The sequence below is a fragment of the Lathyrus oleraceus genome, chromosome 6 (genome assembly GCF_024323335.1).
Source record: "Lathyrus oleraceus cultivar Zhongwan6 chromosome 6, CAAS_Psat_ZW6_1.0, whole genome shotgun sequence".
In the NCBI taxonomy this organism is placed as follows: domain Eukaryota; kingdom Viridiplantae; phylum Streptophyta; class Magnoliopsida; order Fabales; family Fabaceae; genus Lathyrus; species Lathyrus oleraceus.
The window spans coordinates 504,928,213-504,952,699 of record NC_066584.1 but is presented as its reverse complement, the minus strand read 5'-3'; the positions used below and the strand labels follow the sequence as shown (position 1 = coordinate 504,952,699).

Sequence of the window (24,487 nt, the reverse complement as noted above, 5' to 3'; positions counted from 1 at the left end):
AAAATACCATTTATAAGGGAACAATTTTAATTGCAATTCAGTACTCGACATCACTGAAATTTCAACAAAGAACAGCCAGTGGAACTTGACCGTTCACCAGAATCAAGATTACCTCATAACCCATGAATCAGGGGCATGACACCCAAAAACATCAAGTTGATCATAGGAAAATTACTCCAAGAATTGGTCAGTCTTAAACAGTCTCCAACATCTGTTAATAAATGTGCAAATCATTTCAAGAATCAGTTGATCTAGAGCAAATTATCTCCGAATTCTATTAACTAGGGGCAGATCACCTAGAGGTTCTGGTGGCCAGGGGCAGACCCCTTCAATGTTTAGTTAGGGTGGGTTAAGTTGCTTCAACGCTCATACCGGGGCAAGCTACCTCAAGAGCACAGAAAGTCAACCACTCCAAGAGTCGGTTAATCAAGGATAAATCCTTTCATGGATCAAAATTCTGGGGCAATCCATCTCCAAATTATGGTACAATTGCTTTCAAAATCCTTTCGAGGTAAACATTTTGCATAGACCCATCACATTGGGGCAAGATGAGCCATACAGGAGCAAGTCATCTCCCTGACTTCAAGCTGTTCAAGGGAAAGCTTTTTCACACATCATCAACTGCAGAGTTCAAGATGAGTGTCGGGGAATCACGCTATCACCCCATAAAATAACCTTTTGACAGACAAAAGCCTTTCTACAAAAAAAACCTTATCTTCCAATACCCGCGCAGGGGCATTTTGGAAATATTCCAATCATTACATAAATCATCATCATGCATTAGTCATGTCGCTTTGCTCTAGCATAAAGCCATGCATATCATATCATTTATCAGGTATAACCCATAACATGAACCTGACATCAAAAAGCCTTGAAACCCAAAATCTGACGCCAAAGTCCAATTCTAGTTTGGCAAATTATTTCAAAGCCCAGTTCCCGTCTGGCAATTTATTACAAAGTCCAGTTCTCGCCTGGAAATTCATTTCAAAGTCCAGTTCCCGTCTGGCAATTTATTTCAAAGCCCAGTTTCCGTCTGGCAACCTCTTTCAAAAGCCCAGTTCCCGTCTGGCAATTTATTTCAAAACCCAGTTCCCGTCTGGCAACTTATTTCAAAAAGCCCAGTTCCCATATGGCAAACCTTTTTCAAAAAAACCAGTTCCCGTGTGGAAATTTATTTCAAAGCCCAGTTCTCGTCTGTCAATTTATTTCAAAGTCTAGTTCCCGTCTGGCAATTTATTTCAAAGCCCAGTTTCCGTTTGGCAACCTCTTTCAAAAGCCCAGTTCCCGTTTGGCAATTTATTTCAAAACCCAGTTCCCGTCTGGCAACTTATTTCAAAAAGCCGAGTTCCCATATGGCAAACCTTTTTCAAAAAAACCAGTTCCCGTCTGGAAATTTATTTCAAAGCCCAGTTCTCGTCTGGCAATTTATTTCAAAGCCCAGTTCCCGTCTGAACCTTTTTCAAAAGCCCAGTTCCCGTCTGGAAACCTTTTTAAAAACCAGTTCCTGTCTGACAATTTATTTCTAAGTCCAGTTCTCGTCTGGCGATTTATTTCAAAATCCAGTTCACGTCTGGCAAACTATATCAAAAATCAGTTCTTGGACGACAAATCATTTGCCAAATACCAGTTCTCGTCTCGTAAATTATCTCTTAATACCAGTTCTCGTCTGGTAGGTCACCTATTTCGATACCAGTTCTCGTCTGGTAGTCAATTATTTTCACCAGTTCTCGTCTGGTAGCCTACTTTAAAAATCAGTTCCTGTCTGACAAACAAAAACAAATTCAGTCCCGTCTGACATTTTAATTATTTTCCCCAGTTCGCGGCTGGTAACATATCCTTCAAGTTCTGTCCTCATCTGGCAGTTCCCATATAAAGTCCAACCTCATTGGCAGTCAAGAATAATCTTAAACCCTACAAAAATATCCAATTACCCAGTTGCATTCCCACATGCATCACACGAATCATCCATACATGGTTTTCCTACCAAATAGAAAATTCAAAAAAACACAGTCATATCAATCATCAGCATACTCATGCATAACACTCCCACAAAATGGGAATTTCAACAAAACAAAAATCATTTGCATTCCTACATGCACAACCAAATATCCCCAGCAAATTGCATACTTGCATGCATCTCATGCATCATCCCATGCGTGGTATTCCCATCCAAAGTGGAATATCATACGAGAACCAAACATAAAATATCAGGACCCAAGGTCATTTATGTATATCTTGGATATTTCTCATTTCCAAATAAAGTTATTTCCCTACATGTGCTCGTGGAATTATTTCTCAGCAAATCATTTTTCAACTTTATGATTAAAAATGATATTCCCAGCATTTTCTTTGCTAGCATTGCTCCCCAAGCAGAGGTTACCATGAAAAGTCTCTTATGAGCTTTCCCCCCCTGCTGAGCTTTGCCAATATATTTCCTCCAAAACGAGTCTTTTCTTAAAAATTTCCCCCAACAGATGAACAGTCGGGATATTGCTTCATTTATCTGAAGAATCTCATTTCTTTGTTTGAGATACTGCTTCATCAATTTGAAGAATCTCATTTGTTTTCAGAGATACTGCTCTAATATCCTCGAAGAGTCTTAGATTCAATTAAGGTATTTTTTCCCTTGCTGGAATATCTTAATTCTATCAGATAAGATGCTGCTTCGACTCGATACAGAGAATCTCATTTTTTACTGTTTGAGATACTGCTTCATCAATATGAAGAGTCTCAATTTCAGATTTTTTAGAGATACTGCTCTAATATCCTCGGAGAGTCTTAGATTCAATTAAAGTATTTTTTCCCTTGCTGGAATATCTTAATTTTATCAAATAAGATGCTGCTTCGATTTGATACAGAGAATCTCATTTTTTATTGTTTGAGATACTGCTTCATCAATATGAAGAGTCTCAATTTCAGATTTTTTAGAGATACTGCTCTAATATCCTCGGAGAGTCTTAGATTCAATTAAGGTATCTTTCCCTTGCTGGAATATCTTAATTCCATCATATAAGATGCTGCTTCGACTCGATACAGAGAATCTCATTTTTACTGTTTGAGATACTGCTTCATCAATATGAAGAGTCTCATTTCAGATTTTTTAGAGGTACTGCTCTAATATCCTCGGAGAGTCTTAGATTCAATTAAGGTATCTTTCCTTTGCTGGAATATTTTAATTCTATCAGATAAGATGTTGTTTCGACCCGATACAGAGAATCTCACTTTTACTGTTTGAGATACTGCTTCATCAATATGAAGAGTCTCATTCCAGATATTTTTTAGAGATACTGCTCTAAGTATCCTCGGAAAGTCTTAGATTCAATTAAAGTATTTTTCCCTTGCTGGAATATTTTAATTCTGTCATATAAGATGTTGTTTCGACTTGATACGGAGAATCTCATTTTTACTGTTCGAGATACTGCTTCATCAATATGAAGAGTCTCATTTCAGATATTTTTTAGAGATACTGCTCTAAGTATCCTCGAAGAGTCTTAGATTCAATTAAAGTATTTTTCCCTTGCTAGAATATTTTAATTCTATCATATAAGATGCTGTTTCGACTTGATACGGAGAATCTCATTTTTACTGTTCGAGATACTGCTTCATCAATATGAAGAGTCTCATTTCAATTTTTTTTAGAGATACTGCTCTAATATCCTCGGAAAGTCTTAGATTCAATTAAAGTATTTTTCCCTTGCTGGAATATTTTAATTCTATCATATAAGATGCTGTTTCGACTCGATACAGAGAATCTCATTTTTACTGTTCGACATACTGCTTCATCAATATGAAGAGTCTCATTTCAGATTTTTTTAGAGATACTGCTCTAAGTATCCTCGAAGAGTCTTAGATTCGATTAAGGTATTTTTCCCTTGCTAGAACATCTTAATTCTATCATATGGGATACTGCTTCATTGATACTCAGAGAATTTCATGTGTTCAAATCAAGACGTTGTTCTGATAATGCTCAGAAACTCTTCAGTATAGCTGAGGTATCATTCCATTACCGGAATATCTCGATTATGATGTCCAAGATACTGTTCTGACGACTCCTAGAAAGTCTTGACTATTCTATTTTACTGTATGATGACGTCTTTTGCCATTTCTCACCGCATAATTCTTCCTGTATTTTCTTCCTTTCATTGCCTAGGACAAAATTTGGGTCTTCTTGTATTTAATTATCTCCCACCGTGAATGCGTAAAGACTACTGTGATTATCACTTACCGGTTTAAGGTAATTAAATAGGGGCAGCTGTCATACCCCAATTTTGTTCGACCATTTTGGTTTAATCCATGAGATTTCTTTGTTTCAAAAGTCTCATATTTAGAATTTGCATTTTTTAGAAAAATAGAATTGTGTTTTTTTAATTAAAAGTCTCATGTTTAGATTTTTTGTATTTAAAATAGAATTGTGTTGTTTTTAAATTAAAAAGTTCCATATTTATATTTTTGTATTTAAAATAGAATTGTGTTGTTTTTAAATTAAAAAGTTCCATATTTATATTTTATATTTAAAATGAATTGTGTTGTTTTTTTTAAAAGTCCCACATTTAGATTTTTGTGCTTAAATTAGAATTGTGTTTTTAAAAAAAAAATTAAATTACTATACTTAGTTTTTGTGTTTAAGATTAGAATTATGTTGTTCTTTAGATTAATTCATTATACTTAAATTAGAAATTTATTTTTAAATTAAGTCATTATACTTAAATTAGAAATTTGTTTTTTAATTAAGTCATTATACTTAAATTAGAAATTTGTTTTTAAATTAAGTCATTATACTTAAATTATAAATTTGTTTTTAAATTAAGTCATTATACTTAAATTATAAATTTGTTTTTAAATTAAATCATTATACTTAAATTAGAAATTTGTTTTTAAAATTAAGTCATTATACTTAAATTAGAAATTTATTTTTAGATTAATTCATTACACTTAAGTTAGAAATTTGTTGTTTTTAAAAGTTGAAATTGATTAGCATAAATAAATATTGAGTTAAATTTTGAAAGATTAAAAGGTTGAATACATAATTATTAATGGTTATTAGACTTTTAATTCAATAAGTTACATAATCCAAGCACACATTTGTCTTTAAAAAAAACCCAATGTAATTACATTGAAATTTGCTACAAATGGGAATAAGTTCCTAATGACCAAAACCAAGCAATTAAGATGAAATCACTTTGGACTTAGTCACGAAAACAGGTTGTCTTGAAGCTTGTAGCAGCCACCTTCCATTACATCAAGTCTCTTCAAACCTGTAATCTGCAGAAAACAAAAATAGCTTATTTTAAAAGCACTTTTCAAAAGCACTTAGAAAGCTGAAAAACAACTAAATGAATCATTCAGTTTGAAGCTTTACCCATAAGGTTAATCTAAATATCCAAAAAGCACTTTTAACATTAGCTTAAAACAGAAAAAACCAAATCCCACATAATCTGGGATGAGACAAATTGAAAAAGAAAGGAGTTTTTAAAGTCTGAGTCTTGTCTTCAAAAATGGATTAGGAGAGGTTAACAGGAAAACAACACAGTAAGAATTCTTCTCAAAACCTAAACAGCAACAACACAACAAAGTAATTTTTTTTCTCAAAAACAAAAACCTTAAACCAGAAACGCATAGCAAGAACAGCAAACACAACAAGAACAACATAAACACAACAGAGATTTTTTCAAAGGAATAAGAACATCAACGATACAACAAGATATACACAAAAGGATTTTTTTTCAAAAAAACCTAAAGAACATAACAATGCAACAGCAAGAACAGAAGCAATTTTTTCTGAAAGCCCTAACAAGTTAACGGCAAGAGAATACACACGCTTAATAGAACAAAAGAAAGAAGAAAACCACCGAGCATAAGTGGAGACGAAACTTACGGCAGGGAGAATTCAGCGGAATCCCACACCAACGCGAGCACTCAGGACATCTCGGTCATTTCCTCATCACGATTCGGTGAAATCTTGGAGGACCAAGAAACCAGAGCCACGGGAGCATGAATTGAAGCGCCTCCACATCAGAATCGGTATTTTCTCTACTTCGCGTTTAATCCGATTTTTTGATATCGTGGCAACCCGGCGTCGGGATTTGGTTTTTGGAATACGTAGTCACAGCAGTGGAGGAAAGTAGAAGCGGAGAGCATCACAGAGGTTCGAGTCTCCGTCGCCGGTGACGAGACTCAGCGCGGCCGGATTCGCCGTCGCTACCAGATCTTCATCTTAGTGAAGATGTTGAATGCATGCGATAGGATTAGGGTATCTGTTTATTCATTTTTCACTTTCGGGCTTTCACAAGCCCAAGTGAGTTTGCTATCTCACATACCCACTCCATTGTCCATACACCCCTTGTATTGGGCTTAGCAAGTGGCAGTAGGCCCATCCTGTGGTTTTTTTTGTTTTTTTGGGTCCATTTGTTAGGCTCATGATTAGAAATATATTAGATATAATCTTAGGATTAATTAGTATCACTTTAAAGAATTAGGACACTATCTTGATTAATGTTAGGATTATATTAGAATAATTTCATATGTTAATTAGAATTATAAGTTGATTTAGAATTATTTTAGAATTTTTAATTTAATTTAGAATGATTTTAGATTTTAATCTTTGTTAATATTTTAGAGTTTAATTAGATCTTTTTTAGAAATAATTGTAGATTAATTAGAATTATAAGTTGATTTAGAATTATTTCAGAATTTTTAATTTAATTTAGAATGATTTTAAAATTTAATCTTTGTTAATATTTTAGAATTTAATTAGTTTTCTTTTTTTAGAAATGATTGTAAATTAATTAGAATTATAAGGTGATTTAGAATTGTTTTAGAATTTTAATTTAATTTAGAATGATTTTAGAATTTAATCTTTATTAGTATTTTAAAATTAATATTTTGGATAATAGTTTAGAATTGAGATTTTTGATTGTTTAATATTGTTTTGAGTTTTAATTTAATGATACTTTTGTTAATTGTTTTAACTTTAGCTAATTTTTTTAGATTTAACATTTTATTACAATTCTCTTGTTATTTCATGTTGATTTCAACTAACACCTAATATTTAACGATTAACTCTAATTTTTTAAATTTTCGCAATTAACAACTATTTTTTTTTAAATCCCGCTTCTAATATCTATTTATTTTTGTGTATTTACTTTACTTCGCTTTATGATATATCATTGTACATTCTTCATCTCATCTTAAAATGAACCTAAAAATAATAAAGACTTAAAAATACAAAAAGATTATAATTGCCATGCCATCAATTCAAACCAATTTTTAAAACAAATAGAACTTCTCGATTCAAAGTCGAGCCCATTTTAAATGCCTTTGTAAGTCGATCGCTTGAAAAAGCATCGCCATCAACCTCACATGGCTTACTCTTGGGCCTTCTTACAATGAGACTTATTCGATTTTAATTAATTCAATTCATTCATAAGAACACAAATTTTAAAACCTCGATCCGACATCGAAAGTTAAATTAAAATACTTAATCACATTTAAAATAACACTTCATTTGAAAATGAAAAGGGGGATGGTTTTGAGTTTTCAACTCCTCTCCTCGATTAGTTGAATACGAGTTTTCTTACTCGGTTAGTCAAATGGTTGTCATTTCTAATTCACTTAAGAACAAATAAATCAAATTCTTTTATAATAAAAAATGAAAAGGGAGATGACTTTGAGTCTTCAATTTTTCTCCTCGGTTATTTGAATACAAGTTCTCTTACTTGGTGAAGTAATCAATGGCTACAAGAATAAAACGGTGACCGTTTGACGCCTTTGGCTCAATCATGACAATCATGTCAACTCCCCACATGGAGAAAGGCCATGGTGAGGAAATAACATTCAGAAGTGTCGGGGGAACATGAATCTTGTCTGCATATATCTGACACTTGTGGCATTTCTTCACAAACTTGCAGCAGTCAGACTCCATTGTCAGCCAATAGTAGCCTGCTCTTAACATCTTTCTTGCCATGACATGTCCATTGGAATGAGTACCAAATGAACCCTCATGGAATTCAGTCATCAACAGGCCTGCTTCATGTCTATCCATGCGTCTGAGCAGAACCATGTCAACATTTCTCTTGTAAAGCACATCACCATTAAGGTAGAAACGGCCAGATAATCTCCTCAAAGTCTTCTTATCTTTAACATATGCCCCAGGCGGGTAAGTCTGACTTTAGAGGAAGCCCTTGATATCATAATACCATGGCTTATCATCTTTCACCTCCTCAACTACAAACACGTGAGCTGGTCTATCCAAGCGCATCATGGTAATCTTTGGAACTTCATTCCAATAGTTGACAGCAATCATTGAAGCAAGCATAGCGAGAGCATCTGCCATCCGATTCTAATCTTGAGGAATATGATGGAAGTCGACTTTAGTAAAGAAAGTTGAAATCCTCCTCGCATAATCTCTATATGGGATGAGGCCAGGCTGATTCGTCTCCCATTCACCCTTAATCTGATTAACAACAAGGGCTGAAACGCCATAAACATCAAGATGTTTGATCCTAAGATCAACACATTCTTCCAAACCCATAATACAGGCCTCATACTCTGCCATATTATTCGTGCATTTGAAAGTTAGCCTTGTTGTAAAAGGAAATGATGTGCCTTGAGGAGTAATAATCACTGCCCCAATACCATTTCCATACTGATTGACAGCGCCATCGAACACCATACCCCATCGAGAGCCAGGCTCTGGCCCTTCATCGAGCGTAGGCTCATCACGATCTTTCATTTTCAAATACAGAATTTCCTCATCAGGGAAGTCGTATTGCACAGATTGATAATCTTCAATTGGTTGATGCGCCAAATGGTCAGCCAAGATACTACCTTTAATGGCTTTTTGAGCTCGATACTCAATATCATACTCAGATAGCAGCATCTGCCAACAAGCAATTCTCCCAGTTAAAGCAGGCTTCTCAAAGATACACTTGATCAGATCTATTTTGGATATCAACCAAGTTGTATGATTCAATATATACTGGCGTTAACGCTTAGCGGCCCAAGCCAAAGCACAACGTGTCTTCTCAAACATTGAGTACCGAGACTCACAATCGGTGAACTTCTTACTTAAGTAGTATATTGCATATTCTTTCTTTCCTGATTCATCTTGCTGACCAAGGACACAACCCATGGAATCATCAAGCATAGTCAAGTACATAATCAATGGTCTCCCTTCAACAGGCGGAGACAGAATCAGAGGCTCGGACATATACTCTTTGATACTGCCAAAGGCCTTTTGGAAATCTTCGGTCCAATCATGACGTTGATCTTTCCGGAGGAGCTTGAATATAGGCGCACATGTGGCAGTCATGTGGGATATAAATCTTGAAATGTAATTCAAGCGGCAAAGAAAACATCGGACTTGCTTCTCAGTTTTGGGCGCAGGCATCTCTTGTATTGCTTTGACCTTGGCAGGATCAACTTCAATACCTCTCTCGCTGACAATAAAGCCCAATAACTTGCCAGAACGGACTCCAAATGTACACTTGTTCGGATTCAAGCGGAGTTTGTACTTCCTCAAACGCGGAAAAGCTTCAACAAGTGTTCTACATGTTCAACTTTCGTTTTCGACTTTGAAATCATATCGTCGACATACACCTCGATCTCCTTGTGCATCATGTCATGAAACAAGGTAGTCATAACATATTGATATGTGGCTCCAACGTTCTTCAAACCGAAGGGCATCACTCGATAATAGAATGTTCCCTAAGGTGTGATGAATGTTGTCTTTCTCCATATCCCCGGGTGCCATTTTAATCTGATTATAACCGGAAAATCCGTCCATAAGTGAAAAGACATTGAATTTAGCCGTATTGTCTACCAACATATCCATGTGTGGTAGAGAAAAATCATCTTTTGGGCTAGCTTTATTCAAGTCACGGTAATCCATGCACATTCAGACTTTTCCGTCTTTTTTAGGTACAGACACAATATTGGCCATCCATTGAGGATATGTAGAAGTCACCAGAAACCCCACATCAATTTGCTTCTAAACTTCTTCTTTAATCTTCATTGCCATGTCAGGATGAGTTCTTCTAAGTTTTTGCTTCACAGACACACACTCAGGCTTCAACGGCAAGAAATGTTGCATGATATCAGTATCTAGACCAGGCATGTCTTCATACGACCAGACAAAGACGCCGACATATTCTCGTAGCAACTCAATCAACCCTTTCTTAACAGACTCTTCAAGGAGTGCCCCAATCTTCACTTCACGAATGTAGTCCTCAGACCCCAAGTTGACTGTTTCCAGATTCTCAAGATGTGGCTGAATGATCTTCTCCTCGTACTTAAGAAGACGGGTAATCTCATTAGGAATCTCTTCAACATCATCTTCTTCTGCCTCAAATACAGGGAATCAAAGTTGGGAGATGGTGTTGGATCATTATGTTCAATGGGTCTGATCAACCTGCATAACGATTTTGAGTATAAAAGAGATTTCAGAATTCAAACAAGGCAAATGATTATGCAAATGAAAAAATTGATTTTATTCTCTTTTTTAGGGTTTTATGGTGATCTCCAATTTCATGCAAAAAAACAAAAAACAAAAATAATTTGGGAAACAAACATTTAACATGCGATTATTGAATGAATATCATTGTATTAACAAATTATGCCAACAATGTCTTCACTTATCCCTTTGGCATGGGAGAAGGGTTTTAAACAGGAATGAACATATTACGTTGACTTATGGATAACTGTTGGAACATCCACAACGACCCAATTATTGCAGATCCCGCCAGGTATGACAAAGTTGCCGAGGTCTTCCTCTTCATCTTCTTCAATGATGGCAGCAACTTCGTAATCTCCATTGGTGTGGATGAAACCTCCACTATGAAATAGCCCAAGATCATTAGAAGCACCGGAAGAATACCCTATACCAGCCCGGGATTTATTATCTTCCACCTTTATCATTTTCCCCAAACCAATAGTCGCGCCACGCTCGATGGCCAACTTCGAATCTTTGTAGGAGACAAATGAAGAAAGTCCTTTCCTAGAAGGCTCAACAATAGATAAGGCTTGGAATGGAGTTCCAACCTCATCCCCAGCGTCGATGTAGGAAAAGGAAGATAAATGGATGACCAAGAGAGCCTTCTCTCCCCCTATCACCACCAACTTCTTGTTCTTGACGGACTTCAACTTTTGGTGTAGGGTGGATGTCACGACACCTGCCTCGTGAATCCATGGTCTACCAAGTAAAGAGATGTACGAAGGATGTATGTCCATAACTTGAAAAGTGATCTGGAAATCACTAGGTCCAATTTTGATCGGGAGGTCTAATTCACCAATCACGATCTTGCGCGATCCATCAAAAGCTTTTACTACCACTCCATTCTGCCTCATCGGAGGCCCCTGATATGAAAGCTTGGCGAGAGTGGACTTTGGCAATACATTAAGTGATGACCCTGTGTCCACCAACACATTGGACAGGGCATCGTCTTTGCAGTTCATAGAGATATGTAAGGACAAATTGTGGTCTTTTCCCTCCTCGGGAAGATCATCATCGCAGAAGCTCAAATTATTGCAGGTAGTTATATTTGCAACAATGCTATAAAACTGTTCAATTTTAATGAACAATTCATTTGAAATTGACGTCGTTTTGCATCAACACAACTCTTGTGCAGTCACAAAACAGAAACCCCGAGAATTCTGACTCTGTGAATGTGACGACCGTCACCAAGCCCATGACGAACGTCATGCCCAGCTTGTTACGACCGTCACAGGCCCATGACGAACGTCACACGACCAAAATAACAGAAACGCATAGAATTCTGGATCCGTGAATGTGACGACCGTCACAAAGCATGTGACGACCGTCACGTCCAGCTTGTTATGACCGTCACAGGTCCATGACGATCGTCACGCGGCCAAAAACCAGCGCTTTGAAACAGTCAGCAGACGTGTTCCAACAAGCCATCAATTGACAACTCCTTGACGGCACAACCCTTGCACCGTCACTGATCCTAATGCACCAATTTCAGACCGTCAAACACACTTCGATTGTTGATTCAGTATGATTGATCAACAAGTCATTACTTCATCATACTAATGTCGGATTCCGAAGCAAATGACCATTGATCGCTCAAAGGAAAACAACCATTTAGTGTTTGAATGAACGAAACAGAAACAATATATCATATATACCGTACTTTGCATTAGGATTACTTATATCTTATATAAGTTGATCGATCTCAATTGCGTAACCTATGGACGATCGATGTGTCGCTACTTCACCATACTAATGTCAGGTTCCGAAGCATAGTCAACATCAATCATCCAACTCGTACACTCATGATGCAAAATTTAATTACTCGTTTAATTAATTGATTCATTCTGTCTTTTAATCATATTAATACAAAAAATAAACAGCTATCCGATTCATGGTTTCGTAAGTGGCTCTGATACCACTGAAGGAGAATTGCGATCCAAAACGCAGCGGAAATTAAAATTTTCTCCTTTAGTGATCCTTACGAATGGTCATGATCAGTGATAGAATATTTACCTCTTGTGACGATTGAAACCTTTGGTGCATATCTCTTATGGCGATCAAAACCTTTGATGCAGATCTACGGAGCGATCACGAACGTTGAACGATGACAACGTCTCTACTCAGTCCACACGAACAGATTCCTTCAATCTCAATGCTAGCTGGTACGAATGAAGGCTTTGAGTGAGTGAGTGAGAGAGAGAGAGAGAGAGAGAGAGAGAGAGAACAAAAATAATGCAATCGCAATCAATGCTTCTACCCAAGGGTTCTATTTATAGAACCACTAGTGTGGGCTTCAAGCTAAAAAGCCCACTTAAGTGTATTTGGCCCATATCTTATAATATGCCCAAAATTACTTTAGCGCATGGTACCTTACTGTAGCGGGGTATTCGTTACCATTAGAGATATTTACTAAATCCAAGGTAAATCATACAAGTCGAGTCACCACAGCACTTCTATTTATCCAAAGGAATGGTTAGAAAGCGAACAAAAACCTAATAGTTTTAACAAAACTAGTAAAAGAAACAGATATCGGGGTAAGGGGGTTGGTTATGTAATGGGAAGGTGTTAGGCACCCAAAACATCCTAGGTACTCCTAGGGAGCCCTTTTCACACTTGTTGTAAGGTTGTTTGTTTTGTGAAAATTTTGTTTGTGCAAACATGATTGGAGAGATGAGAAAAGAATGTATAAGTTATTTACATTTTGTGTTTGGATGGATAAACCCATTACCTACGTACCATCTTAGAAAGATTAGGATCAAAACCTCGTAGTTCGGGGTAAAAATCTCAAAAAACAAGTTGGTGAATTGATTGGTCCAAAAGCCTTAAGGTCTTTTGTTATCTAAGGGAGAAAACTCAACCAAACCACAAATACACCATTTGAGGATAGCTTCAACATGCTAGTGAGGGGTTAACCCTATAATAAGCATGGAAGACTCATTGTCCATCACTAAGGATATAGGTGAGTATGACATCTACCACAAGGATAACTCAAACCTAATAGCTAAAGGTTATGAAAAGTTTGATTAAAGAAGTGGTCATTGGAACCACAAAAAGACATTTGAATGGGTTATATTTACCAATTAGAAGTATATACAAAAATGGTCAAAGTTGACTTAAAGATTCAATTCAAAATAAGTATTATGAAAAGAAAGTTTGAAAATCAAAAGCATAAGGCTTAGGTTTCTAATGTTTGAAAACAATGGTTGAATGTTTGCACAAAGAGTTTTGGCTTGGGTTAGAGTGGGGAGAAGAAGAAAGGCTAAAGTCCTAAGCAAAGCAAAGAGGTGAAGGATAAAGAAACAAAACCACAATGGAGTTCCTCTCTTGAGATCATATTGATAATCCAAGTAGCTCCCATCCTTTGGAATAAGCAATCACAATAGTAGTAAGCTCAAGCAATCAAACAAGTCTCTTAAGAGATCCTCAATGTGTCTTGTGTCTTTTATTTTGGATGAACATGGCAATGGTCCTTCAATTAAGCTCAAGTGGGAACCCCTAGCACAAGAACACACACATCAAAGAGTTTTATGAAACAAAACAAGAATGGACAAGAGTGAGTTTAGAGACTTGGTCCATATTCATCATTAAGGTCCTTTTGCTCCAATTTTTTTTTTGCATAGGGAAGGTCTTAAGATCTAAGTCCATTTCTCCATTCTTTTCATAGGTAAAGTCCTAGACACTAAGTCCATTTCTTTGCATTTGGTTCACAACAATCAAAACAAAAACACAAGCACAATAGTATATACACAATTATGGGCTCAAGTGAGCAAAAGGCAAATGGCATTACCATAAACATGTGCTCAAGTGAGCAAAGAGAAAAGCAAATGGATAATATGTGCAAGAATAGTAAATTGCATAAAAGTAAAGAGCAAAAAGTAAATGTTAATTGTTAATGGTTAGTGTTAGTAGTTAGTGTGCCATAAGGCAAATTTAGCGCTATGTTAAGCAATCGTAATTGGACTTATGTAGAAGTCACAACTATCTGAGGCCGGTCAATAATAATGTAGGCAACAACACAAGTTAGAAGTCTTGATTAGTGAACCAAGTTCCAACAACTTGCCATGCCAAAAAGAAAATGAGAATTGATCTTGTATTGGTTTAAGCCTTTTGCATGATTTAGAAGACAACCTATCCTTAATGCAAAGCCATTCACTTGATCAGTTGATCAAGATGAATTAGATTTGAATCAAGGAAGATTAGGTCTCCTTAATCAATGCTAACTTATCAACCTTCAACTCATTGACCAAAGAGAAAGAAGAAGAAGAAGGAGATGAAGAATGTATATAGAAATGGAAAGACCAAAATGAATTAAGTGAAATAAAATGTACCAATATATATGTATTGACCAAATGACATTGAAAGTCAAAGTCAAACAATGAGAAATTAGAAATGAGATAAAGATTGGAGATCAAACAATAAGTGTTGATTCTAAGTGTTGGCATCAATTTTGGTAAAACAAAGAGTGTTCACAAGATGTCATGTGTGATGTCTTAACATGAGATATCCTATGTACCTGTTGGAGTTGAAGAATATATGCAAGCAGGATTGTTTCAGAATGCCACATACAATGACAAGGCTTCTGATATTGGTTGTATCTGTTGGAGCTTATATGGAAGACATATGCTGCAGGATTGTTTCAGATGACATATACATTGTCATGGTATCTGATATGGCTGTACCTGCTATAAAAGGAAACTGGATTATGCATGATTTTTTCCAGATGTCAGACCCGATGTCATGACATCCTGTACACAGAATATTCAGTATGAATGTCTGGTGTTTTGTGATTGCACAATTAATGGCAATCATTGGTTGATTGAAGATATGGATAGCTGGCGCATCCTATCAGGGATTTCAACCAGATTTGTTTATTTTCCAAGGAGATCTTTACAGTTGTTATTAAAAGATTGATTGGAAAATATATATAGGGTTTTCAAGATGTCCAATGCTTCTATAAAAAGGGACTTAGAAAACCTGTTTGTACACACAATCAAGACTGAGCGAAATTTAGAGAGAGAGCTAGGGTTTGTGTCTGTAGGTCATTCAAGTCATCCATTGATGATTGAATTGGACTGATTTGTCCTCTTGATCAAAGCTTTGAAGCAAGATCAAGAGTGTGTCTTCTTAATTGAAACTGTGAAGTAAAATCAAGAGTGTTGTAATTGAAAAGTATTTTCTTTTCACAAGGGATTGTTGTTTAAAATCACGGGTGTGTGATTGTAAGGGAAGTGAGTGGGTTCTCATATCTAAGAGTGCTTAGGTAGAAATTGCACGGGTAGAGATTAGGTGAGAAAGACTGTAACTTGGTGAAGTGTACGGATAGTCTTTGAACTAATTCTATTTTAGTGGATTTCCTTCCTGGCTTGGTAGCCCCCAGACGTAGGTGAGTTGTGTCGCATCACGCGAAAAACCGGCGGGAAACGAAGAACAACAGAGCCGCCACCGTGCGTTATTTATCCCAAAAGAGGGAAAGGAAACGCTCAGAGTAAACCTGGGAAAGAACATGGTCTCGCGACCAAAGAGGATGGGTTCGGGAGTCGGTTATGCGAAGGGAAGGTATTAGCACCCCTACGCATCCGTAGTACTCTACGGGATCCACGCACAAAAGGAAGGAATATTGGTTGCTAAACACTGCTCACACACATACACACACTGGCTGAAAGAGACAAAAGAAACTGACTGAAACTGACTCGGCAGGATGTCGCATCCTGGGCCTACTTAGTCTATCAGGCATAGACATCAGAGTCGAAGTAGTTCGGACTGGGGAAACGACACATGCTCGTTAGGATATCGCATCCTATGCATACGTATCTTCTCGGACGAGAGAAGAATCAGAGCATTCGTAGCTCGGCTGACACGCACACAAACAAACAAGACACGGGCAAACGTGGAGCCTGAATGCCAATCACTGGGCTTACATCAGCATCCGAACCAAACACACGCACACTGGAACCCAAATGCCACTCGATGGACTTATATCAGCTTCCAAGCACACAACAACACAAAACAAAGACACAGGCGCCCGGAGAGATCAGCTCATCTCCTGCCTACGTACCTCATCTGGTATGAGGATCAGGGCGACGTAGTTCCCCTACAGAGGGATAAAGGACTAGCCTAACCAGATAACAGAGGGAGACACAACTAGGGAGACTACGACTCGAGCCTAGATGTTATCATGCAAATCATCCCTAAGTTAAGGTTTCTAGCTAAATGGCACAAGGGCCAACCTATCCTAAGCATGGCTCACACAGGAAGCAAGCCACACACACTTAACTTGCACAGGAAGCAAGTCTAAACTAACCCTAACTTGCACAGGAAGCAAGTCAAACAATCCTAACTTGCACAGGAAGCAAGTCAAACAATCCTAGCTTGCACAGGAGGCAAGTCAAACAATCCTAACTTGCACAGGAAGCAAGTCAAACAATCCTAACTTGCACAGGAAGCAAGTCAAACAATCCTACAAGCACAGATAGCACACACTATACACAAGCGAGTGGCTCACACAGGGGTTAGGCACTGAGGCCAACTGGAATAGGGTCAAAGGTTGCTCTTAACCTTGCCATTGAGGGGCTAAGGTGAAGCAGATGAAAGGTGAGTGAAGATGAGACTTCACAGCTCTTATCCCTGGCCTGGGAGAGCTTAAGACAAGAATGTGTGGGTTCAGAAAGTGGGAACCCTTCTACACATTTAAAACTGACTCAATTGTACAATTGTACAAGATCTTGGGTTTGTATCTGCAATGCATCAACACAGTAGTGTGAGCAAAGCAGATGACACACTGAATAGTGGGGGATAGATTGCATATCCCTACCTTCCACCAATTGCCTCTTCACTTAGGAGGACTTTGACTCTATGCAAGGACAAAATTAAACATCCACAAACATTGCCTCTTAAGGAGGACTTCAGACAGTTGCCTGGCCAAGTAACAGGCCAGGTCTTCCAGACTACATGAAGATTAGAAGCATACCTCAATGCAAATTGCTTATACAAGTAAAGCAAAGCAAGTTCAAAGAACTAAGCAACTAAAGGTACCTGAAATGGTCAAACAGATCAGTATACAAGTCAAAGTTAAATCAAAATGAAACAGATGTCAACCAGTCAACACAAGCAAGTGAATGAGCAAGGCACGAGGCTCAAGGCATGTGAGCCAAGCCACCTACAAAACAAAACATGTTAGACAATGATATCTAAGCAAGCTCAATCAAAAAGAATTGGTCTCATTGGTCATTTGTTGGTCAACCTGAAAACATGAGCTCAAAGGTGAGTATCAGGACCTCTAGGACAAGCCTAGGGTCAAAAGAGAATGAAAAAGTTAAAACAGCAAAGGACAAGCATCCAAAATCATGTTCAAACCATTAAGAAACACAAACAGTTGGGTTCACATCCATATCAATCACTATCCTCATTTCATGAACCATTTAGGTCAAAGTATAGCAAACAGAAGCTCATAGAAGTCAACAGCAAGACTTAACTCAAAAGCAATCTTAAACATTTCCAAAAATCACCAAATAAATCATGATCAATCCTAACACATATCATGGTAAGCATGTCAAATTTCATCCCATTTGGACAAGTGGAAGGCAGTCAATAAAAATCAGAAAGTCAAAGCAATTTTGAACATGCTCAATGAAGTCAACCAAACATGCATCAACTTAGAAAAATCATAAATCAGAGATGGAGTATGATAAATGAATGGGACTAAAACCATGGCAAAGATGAGGATGTCTAGTTATCTCATGTAAAATTTCATGTCCATCCAATAAAGTATGAGAATTTCACAAATGAAATGGGAACAAGTGTCACAAAAAGTCAACATATGACCAACCAGAGGAGAAAATCTCAAACAATTAGGAAATGCCTCAAATAATTCTAAGAAAATTCACATGTAAACTAGACATACAAGAGTAGGTTCATGCAAAAAATCAGATCAATTGGATGTCAAGAAGCATGGTAATTAAAATCATGAAGTTGGACATCAATGGTGTGACACAAATTGTCACACCCTAATTCAAAAAATCATAACTCACAAACCACAAATGATAAATTCACAAACTCTACACCAAAATCACCATGAGTGTGTCTAGTTTAAGCACAAAAAATTTGGGAGCCATTGGATACATTCTCATCATTTCACAATTGATTTGGCAAAGTGTACAAAAATTGGTCACATGTCACAAACCCTAATAACAATCAAAAACCATTGATCACAAAATTCTGGAAAAATTATGATAAAAAAGTAGAGATCATGATGAACACAACACAAAAAATCCCATTAAATTTGGATCAAAAATGAACAAGTTATGATTTTTGCAAGTTGGAAGATCAAATGAAATAAAAAATGAGAAAAACAACATTTATTAATGGGTCATGGGGTCCGGCCGTGGCATTTTTGTAAATACCAGGGTCACTAAATCAAACGGCCGCGTTTTGGCCAAGGAAAGGAAATGATTTCATTGGTTGTTAGCAAAAGAAGCCATGCAGTATGTGAGAAAACAGAAAGTTTCTGGGCAATGCAATGTATTCTAGGGTTTTTTGCTACAGTAAACAAACATCACCATCCCAAATTCGACTCAACCACAATTTTCCCAGAAATCTCAATTAAGTACACAAAAGTGATCATCAAACAACCACTAACATGAATCCAACAATAGTTTTCAATAAAAAACAGCCATGCTCATGAATCGAACAAAAACAAATTTTATCACCAAACCTCAAAACGACACAACTTCATAAATAAGCAACCATTTTCAAAATAAAAATATCATGAAGCTCAGCATGGAGAGGCCTATCCAAAGCATGCATCTATTTCAAGAAACAAAGAGGTCGAAATTTTACCAAAGTTAATGGACAGTTGTAATTTTGATGTTGTTTGGTCTTTGAAGCTCAAAACAGCTGGCCTTTAACACTCCAGATGATGAATGGGAGAAGCACTTTGGCTTGAAATGGCTTGGTTTGGGTACAAGCAACTTCTGTCATGGATGATGTGTTGCACAAACAATGCTGCTTTTCTTGCTTCCAGTCGTGGTTCAGGACTTGCAACAGCTTTCAAAGTGATGGAATGTGATGATAAACCTAAGCCAAGCTCGAGTCTTTTTTTGGTTTTTTTGCAGAAAAGTCAAAAATGAATAGAATGAGTTCTTTGAGAGATGAGTTTTTTCTGTTGTGTATGGCTGCTTCTAGTGGTTTCAATTGACAGGAAAAATGATTTTAAAGTCTGCTGTTGGTGAAACAATCCATGGCCAAGTTCAGTTCTTTTGAAGTTTTTTGACTGGTTTTTTGAGAAATGCAAAAATGTGAAGTTTTTAGAATGAATGAGTTCTTGAGAGTGTGAAGTTCTGTTGGTTTTTGCTGTGTTTGATGGCTGCTCCTGGTTTCATTTTTGACAGAAAAATGATGTGAAGATTCTCTGTTTTGATGTTATTTTTTGTTTTTGAACAGAATTTTGCAGTTTTGTGCAAATGCCAAATGAGAGAGAGTAAGGACTTCTGTGGTTAGAGGCTCCAACTCAGGTCCACAAATGACAGAAAAAACATCCATCAAATCTGCTGTTGAGAAGTTGCTTTTGTGGTAAGGCAATCCCTTCTAACTTTAGAGTTTTTGACAGCTTTTTGATAAATGCCAAGATGTGATTTTTAGAATGAATGAGTGAACAATGGTTTTTCTGCTCAATGTGGTTTGTGTGTCTGCTATGAGGCTTTGGCCATGACAGAAAAGGATGTTTGATCCTGTCTCAAGCAAAACCAGGTTTTGCCTTTTTTGCCAATGTTGACAGGAATGCACAAAAGATGAAGTGAAGTTGGTTGTGTTATCTCTGCTAGCAGGGTTTGTCCATGACAGAAAAATGATGGAAAATTCTGCTGTTTTATGTTGTTTGGGTGAAGAAGGCCAAAGGAGCTTGCTTGGGTTACTTGAGGTTTCTTGGCAGATTTTTCAAAAGTCAAAAATGAAGCTTGAGAATGAATGAAGTTGGTTGGTCTGCTCTGTTATGTTGCTTGTCTAGTGTTCATTTTTGACAGAAAATGGTGCATGAAATCTGCCGTTAGAAGTACCAAGCATGGCAAGGTTTTTGTCCTTTTGGAAATTCTTTTTACCAATCTTTGTAAAAGTGCCAAAGTGAAGCCTTTTGAGCATGAAGTTCTGTGTTAGGGCTGCTTCTAGGGTACTCAAAATGACAGAAAAAATGATGAAGAATGCTGCTAGGTTGTGGTACAAAGTATGGTTTATGGAAGTATGGGTGAAAATGTACCTTTGCCAAGTTTCAAGCAAGTTAAAGAATGGCCGTATGTACTGCATGATTGAGCTTGCAAACACATTTTAAATGACATTTCTGAGCTATTTCAATTGGCCCCAAGTGTTAAAAATGCATAATTCAAAAAGTCAACCATTGGTCAAACTTGCATTTAAATGAGATAAGTCAAAAAATGCCATTTTGATTGGTGAAGTTTTGGCTCATGAAATTTATATTTTTGGAAAGAGGGGATCAAATGTGACTTGTAGGAAAAAACCCCACCAAAATTGGCCAAATGGTTTGAGAGATATGGCCTTTTGAAGTTCAAGATTTTCTGAAATCGATTCGATCATAACTTGCCAACCACGCATGGGAATTAAGAGTTCTTGGACTTTTTGGAAATGGGAGAACAAGATCTTCAACTTTCATGTTGGGCAAAAATTCATTTGAAGCTTGTATCATGATGTAAGTTTGGGATCAAGAAGTTTCCATTTTTGGCAGTTAAAATTTCAGGTCCAGTTTCTATTTTTGGAAATTTCTGATTTGGCTTCAAATTCTTCAATGATGATGTTTGCCATGATATATGAGGCCTATTTGGGCATGAATAAGCTCTCTCAAACCAAATCCATCCATCAAAACCATAAAATCAACCACAGTTGACCAACAATTGACTTTTAGGGTTTCTGGCTGACTGTGCATTGACTGATGACTTCCAAACCCTAATTCCTTGAGACCTTGACTTCAAATGATGTACCAAGACATATGAACTCTTGATTAATGAGCATGGTGTCCAAATTCCACAAGAATGGCCACCATCCACTACTTTGACTGACTGTTGACTGTCTAGGGTTCTTGACTGTCTGTGTATGAACTGATGACCTCTGAACATCCAATCCTTGACCAAAACTCTTCAAATGGATCCCTAAGTCATGTGAACATGTTGGACCAACCCTAGGGCCTTGGCTCCTTGGGAATTGTGCTTGCTTGCTTGACTGACTGATCTCCTGATCAGTTTGACCTAATTTTTTGACTTGCTTGCACTTGAGGCAAAAGAGGCAATGCAATGCTATGCAATGGACCATGATATGCTATGACCTAATATGAAAATGTATGTACAATGATAGGTGCAAATTTGAGGTGCTACAGCTGCCCCTATTCAATCAGCTGGGAACCCGAATGGATGAGAGCAACGGCTGTCAGACTTTCAGGGTAAACAGGGATTGAATACCAAGAACCGTAGAATTTGCACAATACAGGGATCCACCAACGGAAACGTCCACCGGGATTTGATATTTATTACTGGGTATATATATTTTTTTGGTTTTGTTTTCAAAGGGTACGGCCACATCCAGACATCGCAACGACGATGAATGGGAAAAGAAATCACAACTAGATGCCAACGGACAACTAGGAAAAACTCGACGTTTATCTGAACCAACGGAGAGGTAACCAGACATTAATGAATGACTGGGAGGACTCGACCAGACATCAACGGATGAATGGGAATACTCGACGTTTACAGACATCGAAAGATGATGTTTACAGACACCAAAAGATTGACCAGACATTTACAGATGAATGGGAATACTCGACGTTTACAGACATCGAAAGATGATGTTTACAGACACCAAAAAGATCGACCAGACATTTACAGATGAATGGGAATACTCGACGTTTACAGACATCGAAAGATGATGTTTACAGACACCAAAAAAGATCGACCAGACATTTACTGATGAATGGGAATACTCGACGTTTACAGACATCGAAAGATGATGTTTACAGACACCAAAAAGATCGACCAGACATTTACAGATGAATGGGAATACTCGACGTTTACAGACATCGAAAGATGATGTTTACAGACACCAAAAAGATCGACCAGACATTTACTGATGAATGGGAATACTCGACGTTTACAGACATCGAAAGATGATGTTTACAGACACCAAAAAGATCGACCAGACATTTACAGATGAATGGGAATACTCGACGTTTACAGACATCGAAAGATGATGTTTACAGACACCAAAAAGATCGACCAGACATTTACAGATGAATGGGAATACTCGACGTTTACAGACATCGAAAGATGATGTTTACAGACACCAAAAAGATCGACCAGACATTTACTGATGAATGGGAATACTCGACGTTTACAGACATCGAAAGATGATGTTTACAGACACCAAAAAGATCGACCAGACATTTACTGATGAATGGGAAAAAGAGAAATACAACCAAACGTCAACGGACGAATGGGAAAAACTCAACGTTTATCGAAACCAACGGAGAGGTAAATCCACATGGGGAGGGTACAACTAGACATCACCGGATGACTAGGAAAAACTCGACGTTTATCGACACCAACGGAGAGGAGGAAACTTCACTAGGGGAGGGACGACGTTACGAACATCGAAAGATGATGTTTACAGACATCAAAGAAGACCAGACACTTACGCATGACTGGAAATCACCGAAAGATGGTGTTTACCGACACCAAAGAAACAACACACCCCGGGTGCTGACAGGGTATACTGGCATTCTCAAGATGACAGGGCTAGGCTGAACACTTGCAGGAGGTCTCACTGGGGAGAAACAAACTTTCTGTCATCAACAGGTGAGGAAATAAACCTCTGTGGGGATATTAATCCTGAATGTTGTCAAGAGCAACTGTAGCAGACTTGCTGTGCTGATGTTGAACAAAATGATCCGCCTCTGCCGGGGATACGGTCTGATGAGGTTAACACATGAATGCATATGTTTGAATTTTTCTATGGCGTAATGCTCCATATTGGATGGAAATGCTACGCGATTTTTGAGGATGCAATGATTACCACATGCAAAATGCAAATGAACCCTGGCTGGGGAGCCGAAATGATCAGATACTCTGACTCCGTGGGGAGACTCCTCTTGGGGAAATACTCTGCGGGGAACTCTGCTTGGGGAACGGTAAAGCGACTTCACACTCATGTTGGAGAATAGCACTGTTGCTGGGAAAGGTAAACTCCGCTGGGGATAACCTTCAGTCCACAGATAGGATAAATGCTGGAGATAAATTTCAATGAACCTGCCTCACTCGGGGAGGAAATCGGTAAATACAGGCCTGCTGGGGATGGGCAATCCTTAGATCTGTTGGGGAATAGAAGGCACTATCCACAGACGTCTCTTCAGGGGAACATAGCTCCGATAGCTTCCAAACTTGCTTGGGGAAAATATCTGTTGAGGAAACGTCCTCACAGATGCCAACCTAAAAAACAGCACAACAAAATGCCCCCAGGGGATACATGGACAAGATACGCTCAAGTGTCCTCAACATTCAAAATGATTTTCAAATGTTTTGTCTTTCTGCACATTATTGTGTAGCCTTCATGTTCTTATATGCAATGCTTATCAAAAATTCAGACATTTTTGCAAACAAAACAGTGAAAATAAAAACCAAAGAGCTACTTATCTGAATAACGACTTTTATTGATTGAAAATGTGCCTGAGAAGGCAAATACATTGGGAGGCAATTCCTAGGAAGAGGTAATTGCGCACAAAAGGAAAAAATCTATCCTAATGGCAATGTGAACACGGCATCCACTATTTCCCAATTCTGTTATAACTCACAGATTATCAGTTTTCCTCCCAACTCCTTGCTTTCTGAGAAGAATGACTGGACGGATCACATCTTTCGAGATGGCAGACGACAAAGCTCGATGAAGTACAGACAACTCAGACTGTAGTCTTCGCTTTAATCCCTAATTTTTGCCTGGATCGCCCTTTCG

General features: G+C 37.7%; 1 long non-coding RNA gene across 1 annotated transcript; it reads right to left on the bottom strand.

Moving 5' to 3' along the window:
- Nucleotides 1–5,002: 5,002 nt before the first annotated feature.
- Nucleotides 5,003–5,986, bottom strand: LOC127092403 (uncharacterized). Its single transcript, XR_007792174.1, has 2 exons — nt 5,876–5,986; nt 5,003–5,262 (listed from the first exon to the last, which is right to left on the bottom strand). It is a non-coding gene; the product is annotated as an uncharacterized LOC127092403 (long non-coding RNA).
- Nucleotides 5,987–24,487: the final 18,501 nt, after the last annotated feature.